This window comes from Anabrus simplex, chromosome 13 (genome assembly GCF_040414725.1).
Source record: "Anabrus simplex isolate iqAnaSimp1 chromosome 13, ASM4041472v1, whole genome shotgun sequence".
Classification (NCBI taxonomy): domain Eukaryota; kingdom Metazoa; phylum Arthropoda; class Insecta; order Orthoptera; family Tettigoniidae; genus Anabrus; species Anabrus simplex.
The window spans coordinates 101,162,607-101,187,730 of NC_090277.1; the positions used below are offsets into that span (position 1 = coordinate 101,162,607).

At 39.3% G+C, this 25,124-nt stretch overlaps 1 pseudogene; it reads left to right on the forward strand.

Annotated features, from left to right (window-relative positions):
• Positions 1–4,171: 4,171 nt before the first annotated feature.
• The window catches only part of LOC136884968 (CCR4-NOT transcription complex subunit 3 pseudogene), a 48,309-nt pseudogene continuing 27,356 nt past the window's right edge, over positions 4,172–25,124 (forward strand).

The following is a 25,124-nucleotide window of genomic DNA, read 5'->3' on the forward strand; positions in this document are numbered from 1 at the left end:
CCGTCGCGATCTCGTCTGAAGCTTGACAGGAGACTCTGAAATTGAAACTAAGACTGGATGTTCGGTAGGATTCCACCGTTGGTTTTGTAAATTTTGAAAACCACGCCTCTGGAGTGGTCCTTGGGGAGGGGTATGGCGCAGTGATATCACACCCTGACGTCAATTTTCCAAGTGTCCGTAGGTTAATTATTCACTGAATAAACTCTTATAACTTCAAAAATCGGTGTGGTTTTAACGTTGCACTAAATTATAAGAAATGATCGTTCATTTTTCCACAGATTGCTAAGTGTCACTGGGATTATTTTACTGATGAATGATGGCGCTTTCCCACCATAAGACTCAGTCTTGTGGGTGAAACCATTCTTCAGAAACTTTCGAAGTAAATGCGGATAATTTTTTACTTATAAAATAATTTATCACATAACCAATCCTTAAAATTTTGTCCAAGGCTGGAGCACAGTATATTTCCATTAACTCTCTTCTCCACATCACAAAAGACAAATAATATATCCGCTAAAGCAGGGCGTTTTAATTTTGTAATTTTCTGATTGGCCGAAAACTGCCTACAGCTGTACTGACGTACTTGAACAAGGACTAAACCATTTTCACAGAGGGGTGTCAGCTATAACTCTGTCTCATAGACTGTCTCCGTCCCTCATTAAGGTGTAGCAAATTTCAATGCCCTCTTTCTCCTGGGAAAAGCTCGGCTGAGAGTTTCATATAGTCGGGACCATAAACTTTATTGTTGAGGGCTGTTAGCGAGGGCCTTCTTAAGACGTACTTTTAAACAAGTTGAGGGGATATATCTTCTCTCTGTGGGGTCTCTTTGTTGCAACTTGTGAAATATCTGCACTGATTTGCTATTTGCAATGTTCACATGCAGAGATTAATCATTTAATCAATGCACACATCTGGTCATTCGTCGTATGCGTGCAATATTCTACGTAATCGTTTGCTGCATTTCATCCACCTTTCCAAAAAAAAAAAAACATCTGTTGAGTTTTTGCCCCGTTTATTTCATACTGTTATTTCCTGCCCATTCTGCCAGCGCTGAGAAGGCGTGTTGGAGCTTTTCCTTCTTTGTTGACCCTAGGACCATGTCATCTGCATATATGTAGATCACCGCATCCTTCGCTCTTTCTCTGGTTGCTATTGTTACATCCACGGTGGCAATATTGAATAATATGGGGCTGAGGGGATCACCTTGCTGCACTGCATTAGTTGGGGTGATTTCCTTTGTTTTGCAGGTCGCATCGTCTATGGTGATCTGGTTGCATGCCAGAATATTTATTGTTAAAATTGTAAGAGGGTTTTGATTTCCAATCATAATTTCGAGTTTTGACATTAGTTTTTTTCCTGTCTATTATGTCGAAGGCTTTTGTATAGTCTATGAAGACCGCATAAAATTTTCCTTTGTGAAGCCATTGTGCTTCTTCTACGTCATTGAGTAGGTTTTGAATTGCATACAGGGTTCCTCTTTCTCTTCTAAATCCAAATTGCTCGTCTGCCATTTTGGGGTCTATTTCTTCAACTATCTTGCTGGTTAGAATTCTTGTTAATAGCTTGAAGATATTGCTTTCCAGAGCGATTCCTCTGTATGAGTTTGGGTCGTTGGTTTTACCTTTCCCTTCATAGAGGGTTATAATTGTTGATTTTCTCCATTCATCGGGAATATTTCCTAATTCTAGGCATTTATTAAACAGTTTGGACCATACTTCTGCTAGATGCTGCGCGGATTCTTTAAGGTGGTGATGTTATTACATCCGGTCCAGCGGTTTTTTTTGCATTTTGTTGCTTTGATAGTGTTTAACACCTCTGTTTTGGTGATGGGAGATATTGTTTCAAGCTGGTTGCTGTATTCAATTTCGTACGCCGCTTGTTTCCTAGCATTGTTAAGGATATGATTGAAGTGTGTTTCCCAAGTTTCTATCTCTACGTTGCTAGGTCTTGATAACCTTTTTTGTCTGATGGCTATATATTGGTCCTTTATTGCTTCTTCAGCGTTTTTTCACCTTCTTTCTCGATGTATTGAGTACGTATTTGTTTTAGTAGGTTCTTGTAATATCTTCGTTTTTCACCGTACATCAATCAATCGATCAATCAATCAATCAATCAATCAATCAATCAATCAATCAATCACTCAATCAATTACTACTGCTCTGCACTTAGAGCAATCGCCCAGGTGGTAAATTCCCTATCCGTTGTTTTCCTAGCCTTCTCTCAAATGATCGCAAAGAAATTGGAAATTTAATGAACATCCCCCTTGGTAAGTTATTCCAATCCCTAACTCCCCTACCTATAAATGAATATTTGCCCCAATTTGTTCCCTTGAATCCCAACTTTATCTTCATATTGCGATCGGCCCTACTTTTAAAGACATCACTCAAACATATTCGTCTACTGGTGTCATTCCACGCCATCTCTCCACTGACAGCTTGGAACATACCACTTAGTCGAGCAGCTCGTCTCCTTCGTCCCAAGTCTTCCCAGCCCAAACTTTGCAACATTTTTGTAACGCTACTCTTTTGTCGGAAATCACTCAGAAAAATCGAGCTGTTTTTGTTTGTTTGTTTGTTTTTTCTAATTCTTGAATCAAGTAATCCTGGTGAGTGTCCAATACACTGGAAACATACTCTAGTTGGGGTCTTGCCAGAGACTCATATGTCCTCTCCTTTATATCCTTACTACAACCCCTAAATACCCTCATAACCATGTGTAGGGATCTGTGTCCATTTATGTGATCACCCCAATGCAGATCTTTCCTTATATTAACACCTAGGTACTTAACAATGATCATCAGAATGAACTTTCACCCCATCAACGCAGTAATTAAAACTGAGAGGACTTTTCCTATTTGTGAAACTCACAATCTGACTTTTAACCCCGTTTATCCTATTGCCTACTGTCCATCTCACAACATTGTCGAGGTCATTTTGCAGTTGCTCACAATCTTGTAACTTATTTATTACTCTGTACAGAATAACATCACCTGCAAAAAACCTTATCTCTGATTCCACTTCTTTCATTGATATATATAAGAAAACATAATAGTCCAATAATACTGCCTTGAGAAACTCCCCTCTTAATTATTATAGGCTCAGATAAAGCTTCGCCTACTCTAATTCTCTGAGTTCTGTTTTCTAGAAAAATATAGCCACCCATTCAGTCACTCTCTTTTCTAGTCCAATAGCACTCATTTTCGCCAGTAGTCTCGCATGATCTACCCTATCAAATGCCTTAGATAGGTCCATCTGACCTCCTGAATCCAGGATATCTCATGTATCTTGCTGGAATCCTACAAGTTGAGCCTCAGTGGAATAACCTTTCCTAAACCCAAACTGCCTTCTGTCGAACCAGTTATTAATTTAGCAAACATGTCTAATATAATCAGAAAGAATCCTTTCCCAAAGCTTACATTCGTAAGTCTTCTGGTTTTGACGCCACTTTGGCTTTATGCATTGCTAGGCTGTCATAGGCTATCTATGACAGGGAATTGTCTAGAATCAAACAAGCTTTCCGGCTGAATCCCCAACGTACATACGCGACCTTATACATTGAAAGCATCAAGTAGTTTAAATTGAAAATGTCCATTCATAAGTGTTATTTTAAAATGCTGATGCATCTTTATAGGTTCAGTGATTTATTCGCATGAGGAGATATGATACACGGGTAAGAAATAGACTGACATACTTACACCGATAGTATTCTAGTTATCTTGTACGTACCTACATTATCCTGTCAGACCGCGAATGCTATAGTCACCGTTTTCCATCAAGCAGAGCTACTGTTATCTCCACCTCCTGCATTTATTATGGATCAATGGTCGCGACCACACAAATGAAACCATTCAGCTCTTAGTTTTTCTATTGATATCACTGGATGAAACTATAATACATGGGAGGCCCTTAAATTATGGCGTCGCTATTTTGTTTTGCCACCTCACCAGATCGCGCTGTTAAAAGATTCACTAATCATTCTATATTATTTCTACCTCGTTCATTTTATGTCGATTCCTTTATAGCAAGAAAAAAAGAAACAAACAAGAAATATTGTGAAATGGCAACGGTATAAAAATATAAAGGTACAAATAAGACATCTATGAAATTCATTATATTCACCGTAACGAAAGTTGCTCCTGCGTAACCGTAACGGAGCTTGGTTGCGTGGACGAACATCCGTCGGTTGTTGGTTTACGATAGTTTATCTGGAGCAGAGTAGACGAGAGAAGATTGTATAAAGTGTTATTTGTCGTTAACCGTGATTTTAATTGTGGTATTGTTATAGTTTGTCCTTCGCCTCGTTTTTAATTGTTAATTTTGCATTTATGTGAGTATTTTTCATATTTCATTCGGAAGAAATGAATTTGTGCTGATATTTGACTTCCCTTAATGATTTATGTGCATATTTATTGAATGTAGGTACCGTTTCTGACAAGTTGGCTACTTCCTTGTTTCGTGAAATATCGTACATTAATTTGTTGGTCGGTAAGAGAGTTTTAATATTTTTGTGTTAAGATCTTTCTAGTTATGATTGTTTATTTCGATACATTGGAGACCCTTTGATCTGGCTTTGTGCCAGGTGCACCGTTCAAGTGAAGAATTATGACTTTTGAGCTAACATGCAGAATATTGTTTCAAAAATTAGGTTTTAAGTATAACAGTAGGCCTACTAGTTTTTTAAATTAGTTTGGGAATTCGTCACATATTTCGGTATTTTTGTTGCAGCCACGTATTATTATTCGTATTTGTACCTAGACTGAATAATCTGCACTGAAGGTTTGCGCTAGAAATGTATATACCGTGAATGTTTGATCAGCTGTTTGGTTATGTTCTTGTGTAATGTTGGAAAATAATACATCCTGGGGTTAATTGTCATACTTAACTCATTTGGCTTCAGTTTTGTCATATTTTGCTGTATATTCTCTACATTTGATTCAGTGATGTTTAATTGTTGCTTTATGGATATATTTCTGTGCACAATATGTTGGCTGAACTACAGCGTATTGTTTATACGTATTGCAATATTAAGAAGGTCTGTTATGCTGTTAATAGAGTTACCAAATCAAAAAATTGGAAAGTAGGTCTCAGGCTGAAGAAAGTAAAATATAAACAGAGCAGGAGCTTCAGAAAGCAGGACAGAAAAGTAGGACACAAGTTTTTGTAAAAAACGTTCTGTTGAAAAAATTGAGCAATGATTTCACTTTACCCTTACCTTTAAATGCTTCATTAATTTTACAGTGTAGCTTAGGCTATAATATATCTGTGCTTTTCACTAAGAGATTATATTTGTTAAGAACATAATCAAGAATTGTTGGCAGGTTCATTTTTAAAAACTGAATTTTGCAGCAACAATGTTTTACAGTATCACTGTACAACCACAACCTTTGGGCATATATGAATGAAACGATCCTCTCTTCTATGATGTTATGTGAAGATATGGACTCGGTCTAGAAAGCCAAGAATAACAGCCGAGAGGATTCGTTGTGCTGACCACTTGACACGTCCTGCAGGCCTTCGAGCTGAACAGCAGTCACTTGGTAGGCTAAGGGCTGTAGTGCCATGGGGTTAGCTTGGTTAGTGAAGATATGGAAAAAGAATCGTAGCTGTCTTGAGTCCTATGAAGTAAGTCTATGTTTATATTGTGACAACAGTCAGAAGACCACCCATTTTACATGGAATCTGAACTGCAAGGGGATGACTGTTCATAATGTGCAGATACTGTAGCTGAAAGCAACAGATGTCTCACAATATGAAGTGCTAGTGCAGTCCATCCTTCGAACAATTGTCAGCTGCATTGTAGCCTTCTCAATTGTTTCAAGAGTTTTGAGATGATAAATAGAAATTACAATGCTGAAAACATGAACCAGTCCCACTCAAAATCACTAAAAATACAGATGTTCCACAATATTTTAAAAATAAATACAGACGGCTGGTCATCATATGAAAATACGGGTATGTTCTGTCTCATGCGGATGTTTGGTAACCGTAACTGTTAATACCTTAATCGTGTTGAAAGATGGGTCTATACTTAAAGTAACTCAGTAAATATTTATCTGCCTTGCATGTTGCTAAAAGTAAATTTGGAGAAGAATTAGGGCCGATGACCTCCGATGTTAGGCCCCTTAAAACAACAAGCGGAGAAGAATTATGAAGGAATGTTGTTATTGGATTTATAATCACATAGGCCTACATGATGCATTTGTGAAAGATTTTCTTCTTTTGTTTTGGATGATAATAATAATAAAAAATAATGCATGGCCTCAGCTGCTGGAATGCAGTACTTCTGAAGTGTCATCTAGGCAGCCTGCGTGCCAATTTTGACGTTCCAATTGTGCTATTTTGCTATGAATGCAGAATGCTACTAGAATGGATACTGTGGCCGGGTTAATTTCAATTTTGCCGGGGGACATTGAGTGCTTCGTGCTTCAACAGAGATCTTTAACATGCCACTAACAATGACATGGAGGCTGTCCTTGAAAAATCTACTACCTCAGTTGTGATCAAACCTGCAAACTTTGGATCATGAGTCAAACACTCTACCACTGATCCACCTAGGCAGCTCTCTTTACGTATAATAGCTGTAGAGTAATAAACGAATTATAAAACTTTGTGCAGCAGGCAAAAAAGTATTTTTAAATTTGATGAAACAGTTTTTATGTGTATAAACTTTAGTTTAAAATTGTCAGGGTCTGTAAGTGTGTTTCATGTTTATCTCAAGAGACTTAGGATCTCGTAGATAACTGTCTACAAAGAACACCAGCTGAGTGGTTCACGTGGTAGAGTGCTGGGGAGCCTGAGGTGATGGGTTTAATTCAAGCACTATCTGATGCTATTTGAAGCAGTTCAAATTTGCTAGCCTCATGTTAGTATAGATTTATCAGTACGTAAAAAGAACACCTATGCTACAGTACTTCATTGTACCGATCATCATCATATGCCTTGTCGATGCAACCTTTCTTTTCTATTCCCTGACACACTTCAGTTCTTCATAACTCTTGAAACCTATTCTGCTGTTTGTCACCTTTATACATCTTTCTTTGTCTTTCCCTTGAACTTTGCTTCAGTTATGTCTTCTTTTAATGTGTGGTCTACGTATTTAATTTTCCTGTTTTCCCATTTCTTCCAAGAGACTTCTCTGTTCGTTTACTTCCTTAAAGTGTGTAAATTGATTTTCTCGTATGACCAACTTTTTTTTTTTGTAATATCTGAAGCCATCTCTTTTCAGTTTCGTCTCAGTCAATAACTGTTGGGTTCTTCAGTGTGCGGAAACTAATTTTGAATAATAAATGTTTAAACTATGTGAAAAAGAGAACATATGGTAGGCCTAACTGTATTATACTTGAAAAAGGAACAACTTAATTGAATTAGAATGACATGTTTCATTCCTGCAAGAACATCATCAGATTCTATCAAATCACACTTAAATATTTAGAAATGTATGAGGGCAAGTCAATAAGTATCTGCAATTTTGCTCTAATTGTCTTTAGGTTGGCTCTATGGTGTTGTATGTTGACTAGCCGCTAGATGGCACCGTTGTTTACCTCTGTAGTAGATTTCAGCGTTATCAGATCAGTACAGCTTGCGCTGTTGTGACGTAAAGATGGCCACACTACTCTCTGTTTGCACCAAGGAAGAACAGCATTCCATAATTTATTTTTAAATTTTTATTTTTTTAAATTTTTTTTGTGGACTGAGGGTGTACCAGGAGCGGAAATTCACAGAATAGCCACTTATCTGTTATTCAGGATCATATCACGCACTTGTTCAATATTGGCATCAGTTACGGCTGCGGATGGACGCCCGGATCTTTCCTCCTCCTTCACGGTCGTGCTACTCCTTTTGAACTGTTTAATCCATGGTAAACACTTCGCTGTGGCAAAACATTGTCCCCATATTGTGCTGAAAGTCTTCTATGAATTTCCACTCCAGGTACACCCTCATACCTCAAAAAAAGGTGCTGGCCTTTTTAAGCCTGATGATTATAATAACGAAAAATGACAAAGTTATTTTAAGAACTTGTTTACCCATAAAACTTGGACGGTAATAGTATATATGTACATAGCAAAGTGTTTTATCATGCATTGTGATCTTTTTAATGTGTTTAAATAGTTATCATTTTAATATGTGTATTAAGTCTTCAAACAAACTCAAACATACGAACATTGGACTAACCACTCTGAAACATGACTACTTAATGTCAGTCAAATACAATTTTTCAATTAGCAAGGCACAACACAGAATATGTAATCTAATGTAAATGTATAAGACAGCTGAAGATGACTTTGTGAGGAGTCTAAACTGGTTCTGTTATTAAGAAATTTAATAAATAAGTATTGATCAAGAGGGCATTGTCCTCCGTGCCCAGTGCAACACTTTCTGTTGGGGGACAGTATTGAATTTCTGCCCCCCACCCAACCCCGCCAATTTCTCAGATTATTATTATTTTATTATTAAAAGTCTCGTAGAGTGGGTACCATATTAATCTACACAGGCATATCTGATCAAAATACAAACCTTTATGTATTGCTTCACTTACCATATACAAGGTCTCTCTTGTAAACTGACACCGAACGTACGGTGTTTGTACTCTGCACTACGGCAACTGCCTCACCCAAACTTGTGTCGCGTGCGGCCGCCCTCTTTGAAGCGTGTATACAATCTTATATGAAATCTTACCTTATAAAAGATGCTGGAAGTGTTGTCTTTTCTGGGTTATACAGGCATTTTATCTGGTAACCACATTCTGGCTGACGTGTTTGAGTTCTGCCACTGTAATGTTTCTGATTTCATTCGTAATGTTTTCTTTCGGTCTACCTGACAAGTAAAAATCACTTGCTGTTAGATATGGAGTACGAGGGGGAAATATACCAGCATTGATCACTCTTCTGAGATTGTAAGAAGGGAACCTGAGCAAGGGCTGAATCTTGTTGAAATCACCCACGCGATTTTTCTTCTTCTATTAACTTATGGAAGAACAACGTCAAAATGTCATCTTGGTACCTCTCTGCATTCACTATCATCTCAAAAAAATAGGCCTAATTATCTGTCTTGCACTTACACACCAAACACCAATCTTCCTAACGTAATGAGGGACTTCATAAACACTGTTAAGATTTTCGGCACACCAATAGTGAGAGTTATGACTGTTCACATGACCATTAAGATGAAACCAGAACTTTTACATACGAAAATACAGTGTTGTAATGATAATTGTCTCACCATGTTAACAGCTGAGATTCAGATTGGCGTCTATTGCTTACCAGGTCGAACACATGCAGACTGCTTGCAAGGTCAAGAACTAATCAATGACTATTCAAGATAAACTTAAATATTATAATTAAGCGGTCTGCTTATTCAATACAATATATAATTTATTATATCTAGTATATTAATTGTCCCCTAAGGGACATCATCAGCTAATAATAAATTAACATTAATATATCAGAAATAAATATTAAAATTGGAAAGACACCTTAAAATTTTTGACATTTAAAATAAGATCTTCGAAATTTTGTTAAAATTGTAAGTCATAAGACAGATAAAACAGTTAAGTTGTCCATATTTCTCTTGTTGATGTTCTTGGAAAATACCAGTTTTGCTTATAAAATCTTAAAATATCATTTGTTGTAAATAGCACACTTGATTTGTATCTCTTGGTAATTGATTTGTTGAAACTTAATAAGCATTCCTTAGATGGTATAATAAAATTTAAATGCTTCAGAATCTAAAGTCAGATGGGGGCCGTAATGGTAAAGTTCTGTGTGGTAATGGATATAATTTTATTCCTTATTATTGGCCCCGATGTGCGGAGAAGGACTCACTTCTACCGAGGTAAGTGTGCATCATGTGTGAAACATGTACTAGATATAATAAATTATATATTGTATTGAATAGGCGGACCACTTAATTATAATATTTAAGTTTATCTTGAATATTCATTGATTGATTATAGTCAATACGGGATTAGTATTACTTGAAATGAAGCTCTTAAAGCTTATCACTTGTAAGGACAAGAACTAGGCGCACACCCCATACTGCAGCTGCCGTAGCCCAGAATTCAAACACTGTGCGTTCAATCTGGGTTTATAAGAGAGACCCTATGTACTGCAAGCAGATCAGTAATATGTTACAAGAACCTAAACACAGCAGAGCAGTCGTGTTCATTTAATACATTCACTACCATCCATTTAATGACTGCACTTTCCAAAGAGAACTTTCCAAATTCAAGCATTATTCCTTAAACTATAGAAATAAATAGACATTTAGGCTGGCTGGCCTTTGGTCCAAGGGGTTCCAGGTTTGTGACCCGGTTAGGTCAATTTAGTAGACTTTGAGGGTATGGTACCTGGTATCACAGCTTCCAGGATTGAACCTAACACGCAGAAGTTTCAGACTGTGCATACATCTCATAATAATGTTATTGATTTTACATCCCACTAACTACTTTTACAGTTTACGGAGATGCAGAGGTGTCAGTATTACTTCCCGTAGGAGGAGTTGTTTTACGTGCTGGTATATCTACCGACGGCTGGGCTGAGTGGTTCATATGGTGAAGGTGCTGGCCTTCTGACCCCAACTTGGCAGGGTTGATTGAATGTGCTCAAATACGTCAGCCTTGTGTTGATAGATTACTGGCACGTAAAAGAACTCCTGAGGGACAAAATTCTGGCACCTCGGCATCTCAGAAAACGGTCAAAAGTAGTTAGTGGGACTTAAAAACAATATTATTATTATTATTATTATTATTAAATCTACCAACAAGAGGTGAACACCTTTACCTTTGAATATCATCGGACTGAGTTCTGCCCCTGTAGTGTAACAGTTAGTGCTATTAACTGTCGTCTTCGGATGATCAGTTTGATTCCTTGTGCTGCTAGAGATTTAAGTGTGGCAGGAGGGTTGGTAGGTGGTTAATCCATTGACGCTGACCTCCATATGTCGTATAGACCTTTTCTTCACATGCTGCCGACCTCCATGAAGGCTAATTTCATTTTGTTCTTGCATTTAAAGTTTTAAAGTTGTTGAGATTGAAATTGTATATCTTTGAAGCTGAAGATCTCTGCCTTCCTTCTATGTATGAATCAGCCCAAACCAGTGTTTCCATGAACCTGATATGCTGGCATAGCAGAGGGAAAGGTGATACTCCTATGTGGTGGATCTTGGGGTCCTAACCGGCTTGGTGGCGGACTTGAGCAAAATAAAATAGCTCTTGTGGACCAAACACACGTCCCCCTGTGGGTGGGGGATGCAGGCAAAGAATACACCCACTGTATCCCCTGCCTGTTGTAAGAGGCAACTAAAAGGGGCGACCAAGGGATGATTGAATTAGAACCATGAGACTACTTATAATTAGTACCACCATGCGGGGAACGCCATTGGTCGCCTTTACTTGCGCGTAGTACCACCATGTTAGGTACACAATAGGTTTGTGATTAGTAGCGACTGTGTGTGAATCAGGGTTGGTTTTACAGTACCTGCGCCACGAACCTGCTGCGCAGGCGTAGCAGGGGGAGAGGTGATACTCCCACGTGGCGCGTCCCAGGTGGCGGATAGGGGGGTCCTAACCGGCTTGCCGGCGGACTTGAGGGAAATAAAATACCTCTCGCGGACCAAACACACTACCCCCTGTGGGTGGGGGACGCACATGTAGAATACACCCGCGGTATCCCCTGCCTGTCGTAAGAGGCGACTAAAAGGGGCGACCAAGGGCTGACTGAATTAGAACCATGCAACCAATTTTGAATCGTAACATCACGCGGGGAACACCATAGGTTGCCTGTACTTACGAGTAGTACCACTAAATTCGGTACGAAATAGGTTTGTGATTAGTAGCAGTAAAAGCCTGGCCTGGTGGATTCCAGTACCCGTGCCTCGTACCCATGTGTGCAACACCGCGGGTCTGGGCGTAGCCTGTGAGTTGTACCACTGTATGAGCAGCACCGTGGGTCTGCGTTGCCTGTGATTAGTACCCACTATGTGAGGAACACCACGGGAATACCGGCGCCCGTGTTTAGTACACCTAGGTGGGGAACCTTCTCGGTTTGCGTTGGCTATGAGTTGCGCCATTGTGTGAGACACACCATAGGTCTGCGTTACTTGTACGTATTGCAATACTTGTGAATAGTACCATCTTTTGTGGAACACCGTGAGTCCTCGCTACTTCTGATTAATACCCCAACATGACACATACCATGGTTCTATTTTACTCGCGACATGTACCATTCTGTGGGGCCTTAGACGTGGATTTTGCACCCCTTTAGACACCAAGCATCATTGTGCTTTGTAAGTGGTTCCTTGGTCGGTAATAATGTTATTTTCGGTCTGTTTAGAGTCTGATCCACTGGTTTTTGTTAGTTTTTGTTTTGTGTTTTGTTGGGTTCCTGTCCATCCATTCATTCTTCATGACATTTTTTATTTTTCTCAGTGGTTGCCTTTAAAATTTTTGTTATTTCATTTCGTACCATTAGGGGCCGATAACCTTCGATGTTAGGCCCCTTTCAACAACAAGCATCATCATCATCAACAGTACCTGCGATTAGTACCACTATATGAACGGCACTATATGTCTGCCTTGCCTATGATTAGTACCCACTCTGTGAGGAACACCACGGGATAGTACGAGTCCCTGTAATTAGTACACCTATGTGAGGAACACCATGGGTCTGCGTTGCCTGTAAATGGTACCGCAATGTGAGAAACACCATAGGTCTGTGTTACATGTGCGCATTACTTTACCTGTGAGTAGTACCATAATGTGTGGAATACCATGAGTCTACGCTACTTTTAATTAGTACCGCAACATGACAAATACCATGGTTGTACTTTACTAGCGATTTGTACCATTATGAGAGGCCGATGACCTGGATTTTGGACCCCTTTAGACAACAAGCATGATTGATTCAGTATTGTGCTTTAGAAGTAGTCCCTTGGTCAGTAATACTATTGTTTAATGCTAGTTTCTGGGAATGTGGGGCATTGCGGGTCGGATCCACTGATTGTTTTAAATTCATATCCATCCATTCATTCTTCGTCATCACGTTTTTAATTCTGGTCTGTGGATGGTTTTTGAACTTTTAAATTGTCGTTATATTTCGTCTCATTTCGTACCGTTAGGGGCCAATGACCTAGATGTTAGGCCCGTTTAAACAACAACTAGCATCATCATTATCAAACCAGTGTCTCGCTTTTCTTCCTATAGAGTTTGAAATTAATCTCTTTCCACTTCAGAGCAAATAGATTTAAATTTCTGCTGCATTCTGGTGGATGTATATATCACTACACAACGTTTCCTTGTGTAGATTGATGTTATAAGTTTTCACTGATATGAGTGTTGAAAGAATCATAGGAATCCTCACCAAATGATGTCAACACCTTGGAACCTCTTATGACCCATAATTACTTGTCTTGTTGTCACTTTGAATTATGATATTGTTTGCAGAAGGATGGCACGGTGCAGTTGGGAATAAAAGAAAAGTAATGAGGTTTTTATAAGTCAGACAATAACAGCACTACACCAGACAGAACTGACGAGAGCGAGAGTGGACGGACAACATACGGAATGAGAGCGCATGGTGTGCAATTTCCAGTAATGGATGATGATGCACGCCAAAGTACTTGCCCTGTTTCTCATGAACTAACTGTCCGATTAATCTGAAATTTGTGCTAAATGAATCTTTGATCTCTTGTTCCCAGTTCTTCCACTCAAAGTTCCCAAGACAACGATTACCCTAGTTTTTATTGCATTGTGAAACAACCCATGCAAATATAAGAACGTCGCCTCTATTCCGTAACAAATGTGGATGGTCTCTTCTCCATTAGTAAGACTATAAGGTAAATATAAAGTCAATGAATGTAAACTACTTTCTTTTCAGTCTCTGCTGTAAACGTTTGAAAATAATCTGAGCTAAACTGTTGTAACAGTGAATTTTTAAAGGGATCGCTGCATTTTCATAGCGCTCACACCTGAGTCGCCTCCGTCCGCTGGGTAAAGTGGCACTCAAATGTTCTGAATATAGAGAGATTTGAGGATTTCCATCCTCGGTACAATTTTTAATCACTTTTGGCAATTAATATTATTTTTAAAATGTGCAGTACATTTTTTTATCTCCTGGGAGACACATTCAGCTGCTTTATACAGTTTAAATTAGAATAAACATTAGACACATTAGACATTGGCAATGATATAGTATAGTTATACCTTTTTAAGCCCTAGAATCAAACTAATAAGTATGCACCGAGTGCATTTTAATAGATGCTTAGAACAAAATCTTAGTCATACAATTAAAGTAGTCTCAAAAATAGAAAAAACATCCACTGTTTCTTCAAGTTACAATAATCACACTTTAAAATCTCATCTTTAAAGTAACATTCGTGCTTTTTATGATTAATATAAAACACATTGTTCATAAGTTTCATTAGAACAAATTTTACTTTAAAGAGAAGATTTTAAAGTGTGAATATTGTAACTTGGAGAAATAGCGGATGTTTTTTTTTCTATTTTTAAGACTAATTTTATGGCTCAGATTTTGTTCTAAACATCTTTTAAAATGTACGTAGTGCCTACTCATTAGTTTGATTCTAGGGCTTAAAAGTTGTAACTATACTATATTGTTGCCAATGTTTGTTATGTTTATTCTCATTTTAACTGTATGAAGCAGCTGAAGATGTCTCCTAGGAGATGAAACATGAACTGCAATTTTTTTTAATATAATTAATCGCAAGGAGTGATTAAAAATTGTATTGATCGGGTGGAAATCCTCAAATATCTATATATTCTGAGTATTTAAAACAACAATGAAATTTATAACTTGCAACTCGAATGTTCCTTGTCGCTGAAGGGTTAAAATGGTATGTGCAACTCACATCCATTGGGGGTGAGCCTATAAAAAACTGCACCACCTGAGGACGAGGATACAAGTTTACCTGTCTAATTCTGTGTCTGATTTGTTGGCCTTTGTCCAAGGGGTCCCACGTCCAGTTCACAGCTGGGTCAGGGATCTTAACCCTCATTGGTTAATTTTTCTGGCTTTGACACGGGGTGTTCGTGGAGTCTTCAACATTATATTTCATCCTATAGCTCATTCCACGTTAAGAAAACAGTATTGCTCTTATGGACCTACAAGGAGTGAACACACCCCTTCTGAGACACCCATAATTCCTCGTGATTAAGGGATATTACACTGCACTTTGTAATGTATTATGAAAGATAGATAAAAAGTATGAGGCATTTTTGCCCGCAAGTTATTAAGATAACTAAATAACATTTTCTTTTTCAGAAATACATTTGTAGGGTGGAATCACAATGGCGGAAACAGCTTTGTTGTCTTCCTTCCTTCCTTCCTTCCTTCCTTCCTTCCTTCCTTTTCCTTCTTCTGTGTTCTGTTACAAGACTCATGTAGTCGCTGTCTGAACTGCTGGCAGCTCACTTCTGCAGTGAAGTCATCTACAGTATTTATTTGTTGCGTGTGTGTTTTTACACTTTAAATCGGTGTGTAATTGTCTTGTGTTGAGAGAGAGTTATGTGATAAGCTTACGTGTATGGTTTCTTTCTTTAACATTAATACTGTGAGCTTTTGTAGAGTCATCTACAGTATTTATTTGTTGCGTCTGTTTTCTAGCTTTTATTGCCTGGAGAAATTTATTAAATGCAATTAAATGCATCCTGTACCCCTCGAGCCCATAAAAATTGTTTGTCTATTTTCTCCCCCTATTGGCCTTACACTTCAATGCTGAGGTTTTTTATGTCATAGTTTACTTCAGATTCTGCACAAACCAAAAATAGCCCCTGTAAACCTCCTGTCCCCTTTAGTTCATAATATTAATTTGTAGCTTAGTTTCTTCGGCTTTTTGTCTTGAACTTCAATACTGAATTTCACAAATTTATGTGCCACCATTTACCCATGATGGCGTTGGGCAGAGCCGTTCGATATTGCAACCCTTTTGTCATAAGAACAATACTGTTTTCTTAACATGGAATGAGCTATAGTTAGGGCTCCGTCCAAAACCTACACTAGGTTTCTTCAGAATTTCTAGACTTTGTGTGCGGTACGGTACTTTCACTCACACAATACATGGCACTGACACCAGACAGACTCCCAAGTGTGTAGCATAGATAAGATCCGATCCAAACTTTTTGCGACTCCTGAGACAATATTTAGATAGATGCTTTTGCAGCCCGGAATTATGGACATGAGTGAGCAGCCTCATTTTCAATTCCATTACCCAAAAAGAAAATAATGCTTCTGTGAAAAAGTTTTCGTAATAATTGAGATCGAAGGCCATATGGGCTGTGTGATTTATTGCAAAGAATGAAGCCCGCATGGCATACACTCTCTGCATTTCATCGTTGTTACTGTGAAACAAATGTACTTTGTGCATTGACCGGCACTGCACTCTTAAGATTTGGTTCATTTAGTTCTCGAAAAAAAATATAGATGGCAGCAAACTAGAGCTTTACACATCATATTCTTCCTTTCAAATCGTCTCAGAGCTGTGTCATCAACAGCAGTGTACACGTAATGGTGGCCGCATGCAAACATAGACTGAGCAACAGTGATTTATACCAACTGAACAGACCTAACAGATCACACACAATATATATGTACTAATTCTGATGTAGATTTATCTCTTGTACAAACAATTCTGAATAGCATAAAAACCAAATAAACTGAATATCAGCCATATTTTATTAGTTAAGGTTATAAGTTGGCTTTAAAAAAAAGTGAAAGTCCTACTCATTTGAGTCCACTATTCGATGGTGAGGGATCTATCAGTTGTATGCCAGTTTTTACAGATATGAAGTAGAAAGTATGATCTCAAATATAGGGAAAGGTTATGTAGACCAAAGGTATCCACAAAATGTCACTGTGATATTTGTCGCAAATGGAACATAAAAATTGCTTTTACACCAATAAAATGAAAAATCCACGGTAAATTAAAAAATATCTAGAGAAATATGTATACATACTTATGGGCCATAGACAGGACTCCTTTATGTTGTATTCTGCTGTTCATGCCATCTTTTGTTTCTCTCTTGAGGTCCAGGGCTTGCACCGATGAATGGGAGTGCTAGGTCTGTGAATTGTCATTATCTTTGTCCACATGACTAGCGCGGGCAGTTCAAACAGTAAAATAGCATGATCCCTGGACCAATAAATATATAATTTAATGAAAGAGTTAGGGCACAAAACGAATGAGCAACATGAAGGAAATGACACCTAATTAATTCAAACAATTTCAGCGAGCAAACACATCACACACGAAAGTGTTAGACAAACAAAACACATACGGAAGCACTGCGACTTAGCAGAAAAAAAATAGTTGTAAGGTAGTAAAGTATGTATCCGTATTATTCCCTGCAAGTAAAATATTTTGTACTATTTCTTAATTTACTGCAGATTTTACACTTCATTTGAGTAAAATGAATTATTATATTCCATTTGGGACAAATATTACAGTGACATTTCGTGGGTACCTTTTGTCTACATAACCATAGGGAAATAAAAAATTACCCTAGTTCAAAACTACTATTTAATTTTAAAATCAGAATTTAGTGAAAAATGGCCAGTCCGGTGGATTAAAATGTATGAAAGTGAGCAAGACCTCAATGCGTTAATACTATTTGAAAAATGCAAGAAAGCAGAAATATATAGCTTTAAACTTTCAAAATGATATACTGACATTTGTTATCTCAAAATTAATAGGATAATGCTCTTTGGAAAATATATAGACTGCTAAAATTGCAGAATAGAGTCTCAACTTAATTTTCATAATTATAGAAGGTAAATAATGCAAATCTTACCTCATATTACTTGTAGGAAATTGATTTGTTCATTACGTCTTGCTTCTTGGCTGAATGGTCCTTGTCAATACCTTCAGTTCATAGAGTACCGGGTTAGATTCCTTACCTGATTGGGAGATTTTAATCGCATCTGATTAATTTCTCTTGACTCGGGGACTGGGTGTTCCAACCTGCTCCTGTTCCTCCTATTTATAGACACACCACACTACCCAGCCCATCTGATGGCTATGATCATTACAGTGTCAAATCTATGGGGCATGACACCATGGTTAGTCTGTTCGAGTCCAGTTGATAGCATTAATTTTCATTATCAGAATGTTGGTCAATTTGCTGGGCTGAGAGATTCAGGCAGTGAGCCCAAGTTGGTAGGTTCGATTTCGATCCTGGCTCAGTCCGGTGATATTTAAAGGTGCTCACGTATGTCAGCTCTGTGTCAGTAGATTTACCGGTACGTAAAAGAACTGCGAGACAAAATTCCGGCACCTCAACGTCCCCAGAAAAGTAGTTAGTGGGGACTTAATAACATTATATTGTAAGTCAGCAGGGTAGGAGAGGTGCTGGTATACAATTGCTAATCACTAAATTGTATGTTAAAATCCTGGCTTCAATTCCAAACCTCTCTACAATGTTCATATGGAGTGACGCTGTTGATGGTGCTTTATCTGTCAAATGGGGACATTATACCGTGAGCAGACTGCTTGGTGTAATTCGACAGGAGTAGGGTATGTACCATGTGCCAACACCAGGTTTCACCTTCCTCCTGCCACATCATTATCATGCCAAGAGTACAGGTCACCCCATGGGCTTCAAATAGAAAGCCCTGCACCATGTGAGGAGAATATTTCCTCGGACATTCCGAGCACTAAAAGCCATATGCTAAATAAACCACACTACCAACCACCGCAGGAACATGCAATAGTGAATACATTTCACTACACCGATCAGCCATCGTTTTAAGAGCACTACAACGTGGGAACATTTAGTGTGCCTGGAGTGGGGAGAGTAACACGTGACATTCTGAAAGCATGATATATATAGGGCAGGTCAAAGACTGTTAGTAGTGTCTCCGGCATCAGATGGGAAAAGCGACATTCGATAGAGGGCAAATTGTGATGGCGTGACTTACAGGCACATCGAAAGTGGTGCAGCGATGGGCAAACAATGACACGTCATCCAGCCTTGTGCCGACAATGACTCACTGATGCCAGCGGAGACTGCTGTCGCACATTGTTTGGAGCAACCGAAGATCCACACAGATCAAGAAATCTTCAACAGATACAATGGTGATGACCAGGCTGATGTTTCCCAGCACACAGTCCATCAAACACTACAGTGCATGGGACTTGTGGAGTCAATGACCCAGTAATACCACAATGCTGATTACACTCCACAGAAAACAGTGTATGAGGTAAGCACAAAATTATTACCACTGGACTGTGGATGATTCGAAAAAGGTCGCCTGGTCTGATGAATCCAGATTCTTGGTTCATCACATCAACGGCTGAGCGCATTTATGCCGATTTCCATCAGAGGCTATGGCCCGTGGTTCCACCATCGGATGGTGACAGTTTGATGGGAGAGGTGTGATGTTTTCATGGGACACACTGGGGCCCATTATTCCAGTACACCAATCCCTAACAGCTATCCGGTATCTGGACATTATTGGGAACCAAGTCCATCCGTCCGTATCAGGATTCCCTGATGGTGACTGCCGCTTCCTACATGACAATACACTGTGCCAGATATCACGTAGTCGCTCTTGCTCCGCTCGAACGGCTGTCACATGATAAGAGAGCAGTGGACATGCAGGTTGCGTACCACGCCCGTACTGTACTTGCAGCTCGGAAATGTTACCATATGAACAACAACTTTCATATTAAGAAGAAGAAGAATTTGGAGCATGAATCATGTGAGGCGAACAGAACACAGATTACAGAGTATAACAGGATAAGAAAATTATTCATTGACAAAGGAAATATACAGCAGTGTGCAATATTTCCTGAATAAATACTTTTTTTTACGATTAACTGAAGCTTTGGGACATGTACAATTACCAAAAGAAACTGCAAATTATGTGGTTTGTACATATTCTTTGCACTGTCATTAACAAACATTTCAATCTTTGTATTAAACACATAAACTGAAACACATCACTGGTGTACTCCTCCTTCACGGGCCTTTGGGTTCGTTTAGATAGTATTGTATCATGTTTAGTACTATTGTTTGCGTACTGGCAAGTTGCAAGACACAGTTCAAGTTTTCATCGGTGAGTCTACTTCTGTGTCTAGATTTACAAATCTTCATTAATGAAAATGTCTGTTCACATAAATAAATCGATCTGAATATACTTACAATATGAGCATTAAATATGTACAGTCTTGGAAATCTCTCCCATGGAAAACGAACATAAAATTCATTCAGACTGTTTGTGTTTGCAAACCTATCTTTCATTTGAGTATTGCACTGTAAGTCAATCAGTCGTAACTGCAGTTCTGTTCTAACAGTTTGCGCATCCACTGAGAAGGGCATAGCGAACACGTGCAGATCTTTTTCTAATGCCTAAATGTCGTGAAACCTACTCTCAAGTCATATACTGACATTAAAACCTCTTTATATTCTTCTAATATTTTTAGTGTGATTCAGTATTTTATTACATATTAAGCATTTTGCTGTGTTATTTTCTTGAACTATTAAATACTCTTCTTCCCAGGAAGGTTTGAAACTTGTTGGCGTCGATGGCCTACACTGTGCTAAACTCTCTTTCATAGTAAATGCAGCTTTAACCGACCAGATTTGAATATCGTGTGTTGTGAAGACGGAAACACACTACTGTCGCCTCACATGAGTTCGCGCCTATCGTGTCGCAATCTAACCTGTCCAGAGATGTGCTATACCAATGTGCCACTGGCATGCAGTATGTACTACATCATGCACTTCCCCTTCTTCTTCTCCTGCTTGCTCGCTAAGTTGCTCTCATTCCTCGACAGCGGAGAGCAAACTGGCTCCGAAGGCATTTCGCTCTCGATTTACGATGCCTGCGCTATGCCAGACTGCCAGGATTGTGAAGGACTAGTTCAAAGAACATGATAGTGTATTTGTTTTAATACCATGGCCCCCAAATAGCCTCGATATGATCCCCATTGAACATTTGTGATTCTACTAGGAGCAGCAGATTCATGCTACATTGCAGGAGCTGTTGTGATTGTGGTATCATATACCCCAGGATAGCTTCCGTCACCTCGTTGAATTGAATTGATGCCTCACTGAGTAGCTACGGATCTCTGGGCTAAAGGTGGTCCTACATATTTGATGGGTGGTCATTATTAAATGGCTCATCGGTGTACATGGAGTTGCAAATGATAAAAATCATTGTTATCCGTATTGAAGATACTGAATGTAAAACAGAGCCAAGTCCACATGTACAACACAATTTGCACCCAAAACTGGAGTCTTCTGTTCCCGTCTCAGGCAACGCGGCAAGTTTTAACAAGACAGATGAAGAAACTTGGTTTTCTCGTGAGTGGAATTGCCTAGCAATGATACGAAGGTCGATCAAATATAAACGGGATTGGGATTTTTGTTCCTGAACATCAACAGTTGGTAGGATTGGCCTCGCACTTCTGGTGTGCTTAGGCGGGACCATTAGGAGTGGGGAGAGCATGCTGTTAGATATTTCCTGTAACTCTCACGATGTCAGAGCAACAGGTGCATCCCTCCACTCTGCAACGTATTATTATAAAATTTCTTGCTCGTGAAGCAGTTATAAAGGCTGAAATTCGCCAGAGATTGACTGCACAGTTTGGCGATCAAACATTGTCAAGGATGTGTGTGTTCGCCTGACATAAAAAGTTCAAGGAAGGACGAGAACTTGTGGAAAATCAGCAACACGATCGCTGTCCTCGGACCACCATTACAGATGAAACATTTGTGCGGTTAAAGACATTATTGACGACGATCGACAGGTAACAGTATCAGAAATTGCAGAACAAGTTGGAATCAGTTATGGGAGCTGTCAAGCAATCATCACAAACGACCTACAGTTCCGTAAGGTGTGTTTCAGATAGGTACCTCGCTTTTTGATCGAAAATCTGCCTGAGACGTTTGGAGGTCTGTCAGAGGCTTACAGCAAGGTTTGTGGAAGAAGGTGATGGATTTTTGAGTCGGATCATCGCCTGCAACGAAACCTGGGTCCACCACTACACTTCCGAATCCAAACAAGCCAGTACGGAGTGGCGTAGGACAGGGGAGGCAGCACCAGTGAAAACCAAGACTAGACTGTCAACTGGCAAGGTTCTTGCAACCTTTTTTTTATTTTATCGGTGAGCCATTTTGCTGATTGATTTTTTGCATGAGCGACACAACAGGTCATCCTCCACGACAATGTGCTGCCCCTTACTGCAGCTCTAACTGTCTCCAGGCTACAGAAAATGCACTGGACTACACATTGCCTTGCGATTTCCATTTCTTCAGACTGCTTAAAGAACCTCTAGGAGGACAACGATTTGACGAGAGTGTATAGGACTTTGTGCACAACTAGCTGGTGACATGACCCTGTTCTTTTTACAATGAGGGCATCAAAAAGTTGCCCATATGCTGGAATAATGCATTTCCAAAGCAGGAAACTATGTAGAAAAATAAATTGTAATTGCCTCGTGCTTTTCAATAAATGAATTTAAATAAGAAATAAAATCCTGTTTATATTTGATACCCCTTTGTATATACGAGTATTATTAATGCAACACTTACTACTGTAGGTACCGGGCGAGTTGGCCGTGAGCGTAGAGGCGCGCGGCTGTGAGCTTGCATCCGGGAGATAGTAGGTTCGAATCCCACTATCGGCAGCCCTGAAAATGGTTTTCCGTGATTTCCCATTTTCACTCCAGGCAAATGCTGGGGCTGTACCTTAATTAAGGCCACGGCCGCTTCCATCCAACTCCTAGGCCCTCCCTATCCCATCGTCGCCATAAGACCTATCTGTGTCGGTGCGGCGTAAAGCCCCTAGCAAAAAAAAAACCTGCTGTAGGTTATACAATGCTACTGACAAAATTTTAAGTGAATGAGTGGATTCCGAAACAAAAAATTAAAGCAAGAGCAATGCCATATGAGGAAGCATTTTTACATACCAAGTCAATGGGAGGTACAAACTGACACATATTTTACAATGAATAGTTCGGAAAGATGACTATGTAGTGGTAGATAAAAAACATAATCAAAATGATTTTATTGATAATGAACAGGCTAACTGAAAACAGAAGCTACAGTAAATATCTGTACCCCCTGAAACAACCCCGCATACTACATTTTGAATACCATTGTGTTAGACAAATGTATTTTATCACTTGGCAGAACATATACAGACCAATAATGAAAAAGAGTGCTTCAGCAGCAGGTGGTGGTATTGTGTAAACAACTGATTAAGATGCTAGCTACAACAGAATATCGCTGTCCGTACTGTGTACATACCATGCAGTGGACCCTAGCAGTGAAAGTTGGATCTTTTCACCAGTTCTCCCTTTACGCCTTTTACAGCTTGTATCTGCTCAACGAGCTAGAACATGTAATAATGTCGCTTGCGGCAAAAACCACATGTGCTGGACATACACTACTATGTCCTTAACCACTTCTCTATTATATTCAGCACACCAAATTTGTGCTGCTCTCAAGCACATAATAATGAACTTGGAAGAACACTATTTTGTTAGTGAATAGAAGAGTCCCTATAGATAGTGGGTTCGAACCCCACTGTTGGTAAGCCTGAAAATGGTTTACCGTTTTCACACCAGGCAACTGGGTCTGTGCCTTATATTAAGTCTATGGTCACTTTCTTCTCGGTCCTAGTCATGACCTACCCGAGTCTATGCGACGAACACTAGCGATCCCTATAGAACTGTTTTCTGGCTTCCATCTGAAACTGGCAATTTTGGACAAGGTTTTACATTGCCTCTGTCATCAATATACCGTATTACATGTGTGTATCACCCATTTCCCCCCCCTGATAATTTGAGTTTAAAAATCGAGGTATGAGATATAAAGCTGGGAGATAGAAAATCAAACTTTATTAAAACTTACTTTTCTTAAAGAAATAAATATTCTTAAATACTGTATATCAGAAATAATATGCCTATTTACTATTAAATAAGGCCCTCTGGATTGTAAGACACTCACAAGTTTTGGGGACAAATTATAGAAAAATAAATGTTTGCTTTACGTCGCACCAACACAGATTGGTCTTATGGCGACGATGGAACAGGAAAATGGGAAACCATGGAAAACCATCTTGAGGGCTGCCGACAGTGGGGTTCGAATCCACTATCTCCCGGATGCAACCTCACAGCTGCGCGCCCCTAACCGTACGGCCAACTTGCCCGGTGAAATATAAATGTATAAAATATAATGTACCATATATATAGGGGGCGATGAAAATGTTTCCGTTCGACGGCCGTACAGTCCTGAATCGGGATACCAATGAGGCAAAATCGCCGTGAGCATTGACGCTCTCATCTCACCGACGCACTAGGTTGAAGATCCCTGTGTGGTAAAACACTTGTGTCCTGCTGCACGTCCTTGTCTGACAGGAAGCATCAATCCTTCAAGGTCTTTTTGAGGGGACTGAAGGCGTGATAATTGCATGGGGAGAGATCAGGACTATAGGCCCTCATCCACCGCCCTCTTATTGTCCGTAATGGATGAGGCTGGCCTCCCAGATCGACTGGCGTCTTGTGTCAAAATGCGACCTGCACGGAACTTGGTGCACCATTCCACAATGGTGGTTTTCAACAGACATGCTGATCCATACACAGTCTTGGTTCTCCGATGGATATCCACTGGTGTTTGTCCTTTGGCAGCTAAGAAAAGAATATCAGCACGTTAGTCTTGTTTGAACGCATTTGGTAATATCGCCATAGTTCATGTGGCTGCATTTAAGGCACTACCTCGGCACCACACCAATCCCTTTGTCCTCATATCCATGCTTATATACTGTACCTGCATCAGAGTCCCACTACATTGCATGTCCACTGCAGCAATGCCATCGAATGGAAACTGTATGATTACACCTTATACAGTATGCGCCAAAATATACAGTACTGGAAATTATGTTAGACTTATTGTCATTACCTTTCTTTACAAGTAACGAATCTCATATCTGTTCCGTATTGAAGATAACAAAAAGTAAAATTCTTTCAAGAATAAAATTTACTGTGTCCACCTATTCCTTACAAATCATCACACGCACACTATGTAGCGGTTCCTGGATTATAGTGCCTGGCCTCTCGAAACCCAGAAAGCGAGTTGTTTGACGATTGATTGTTTTGAATAGGTGGACA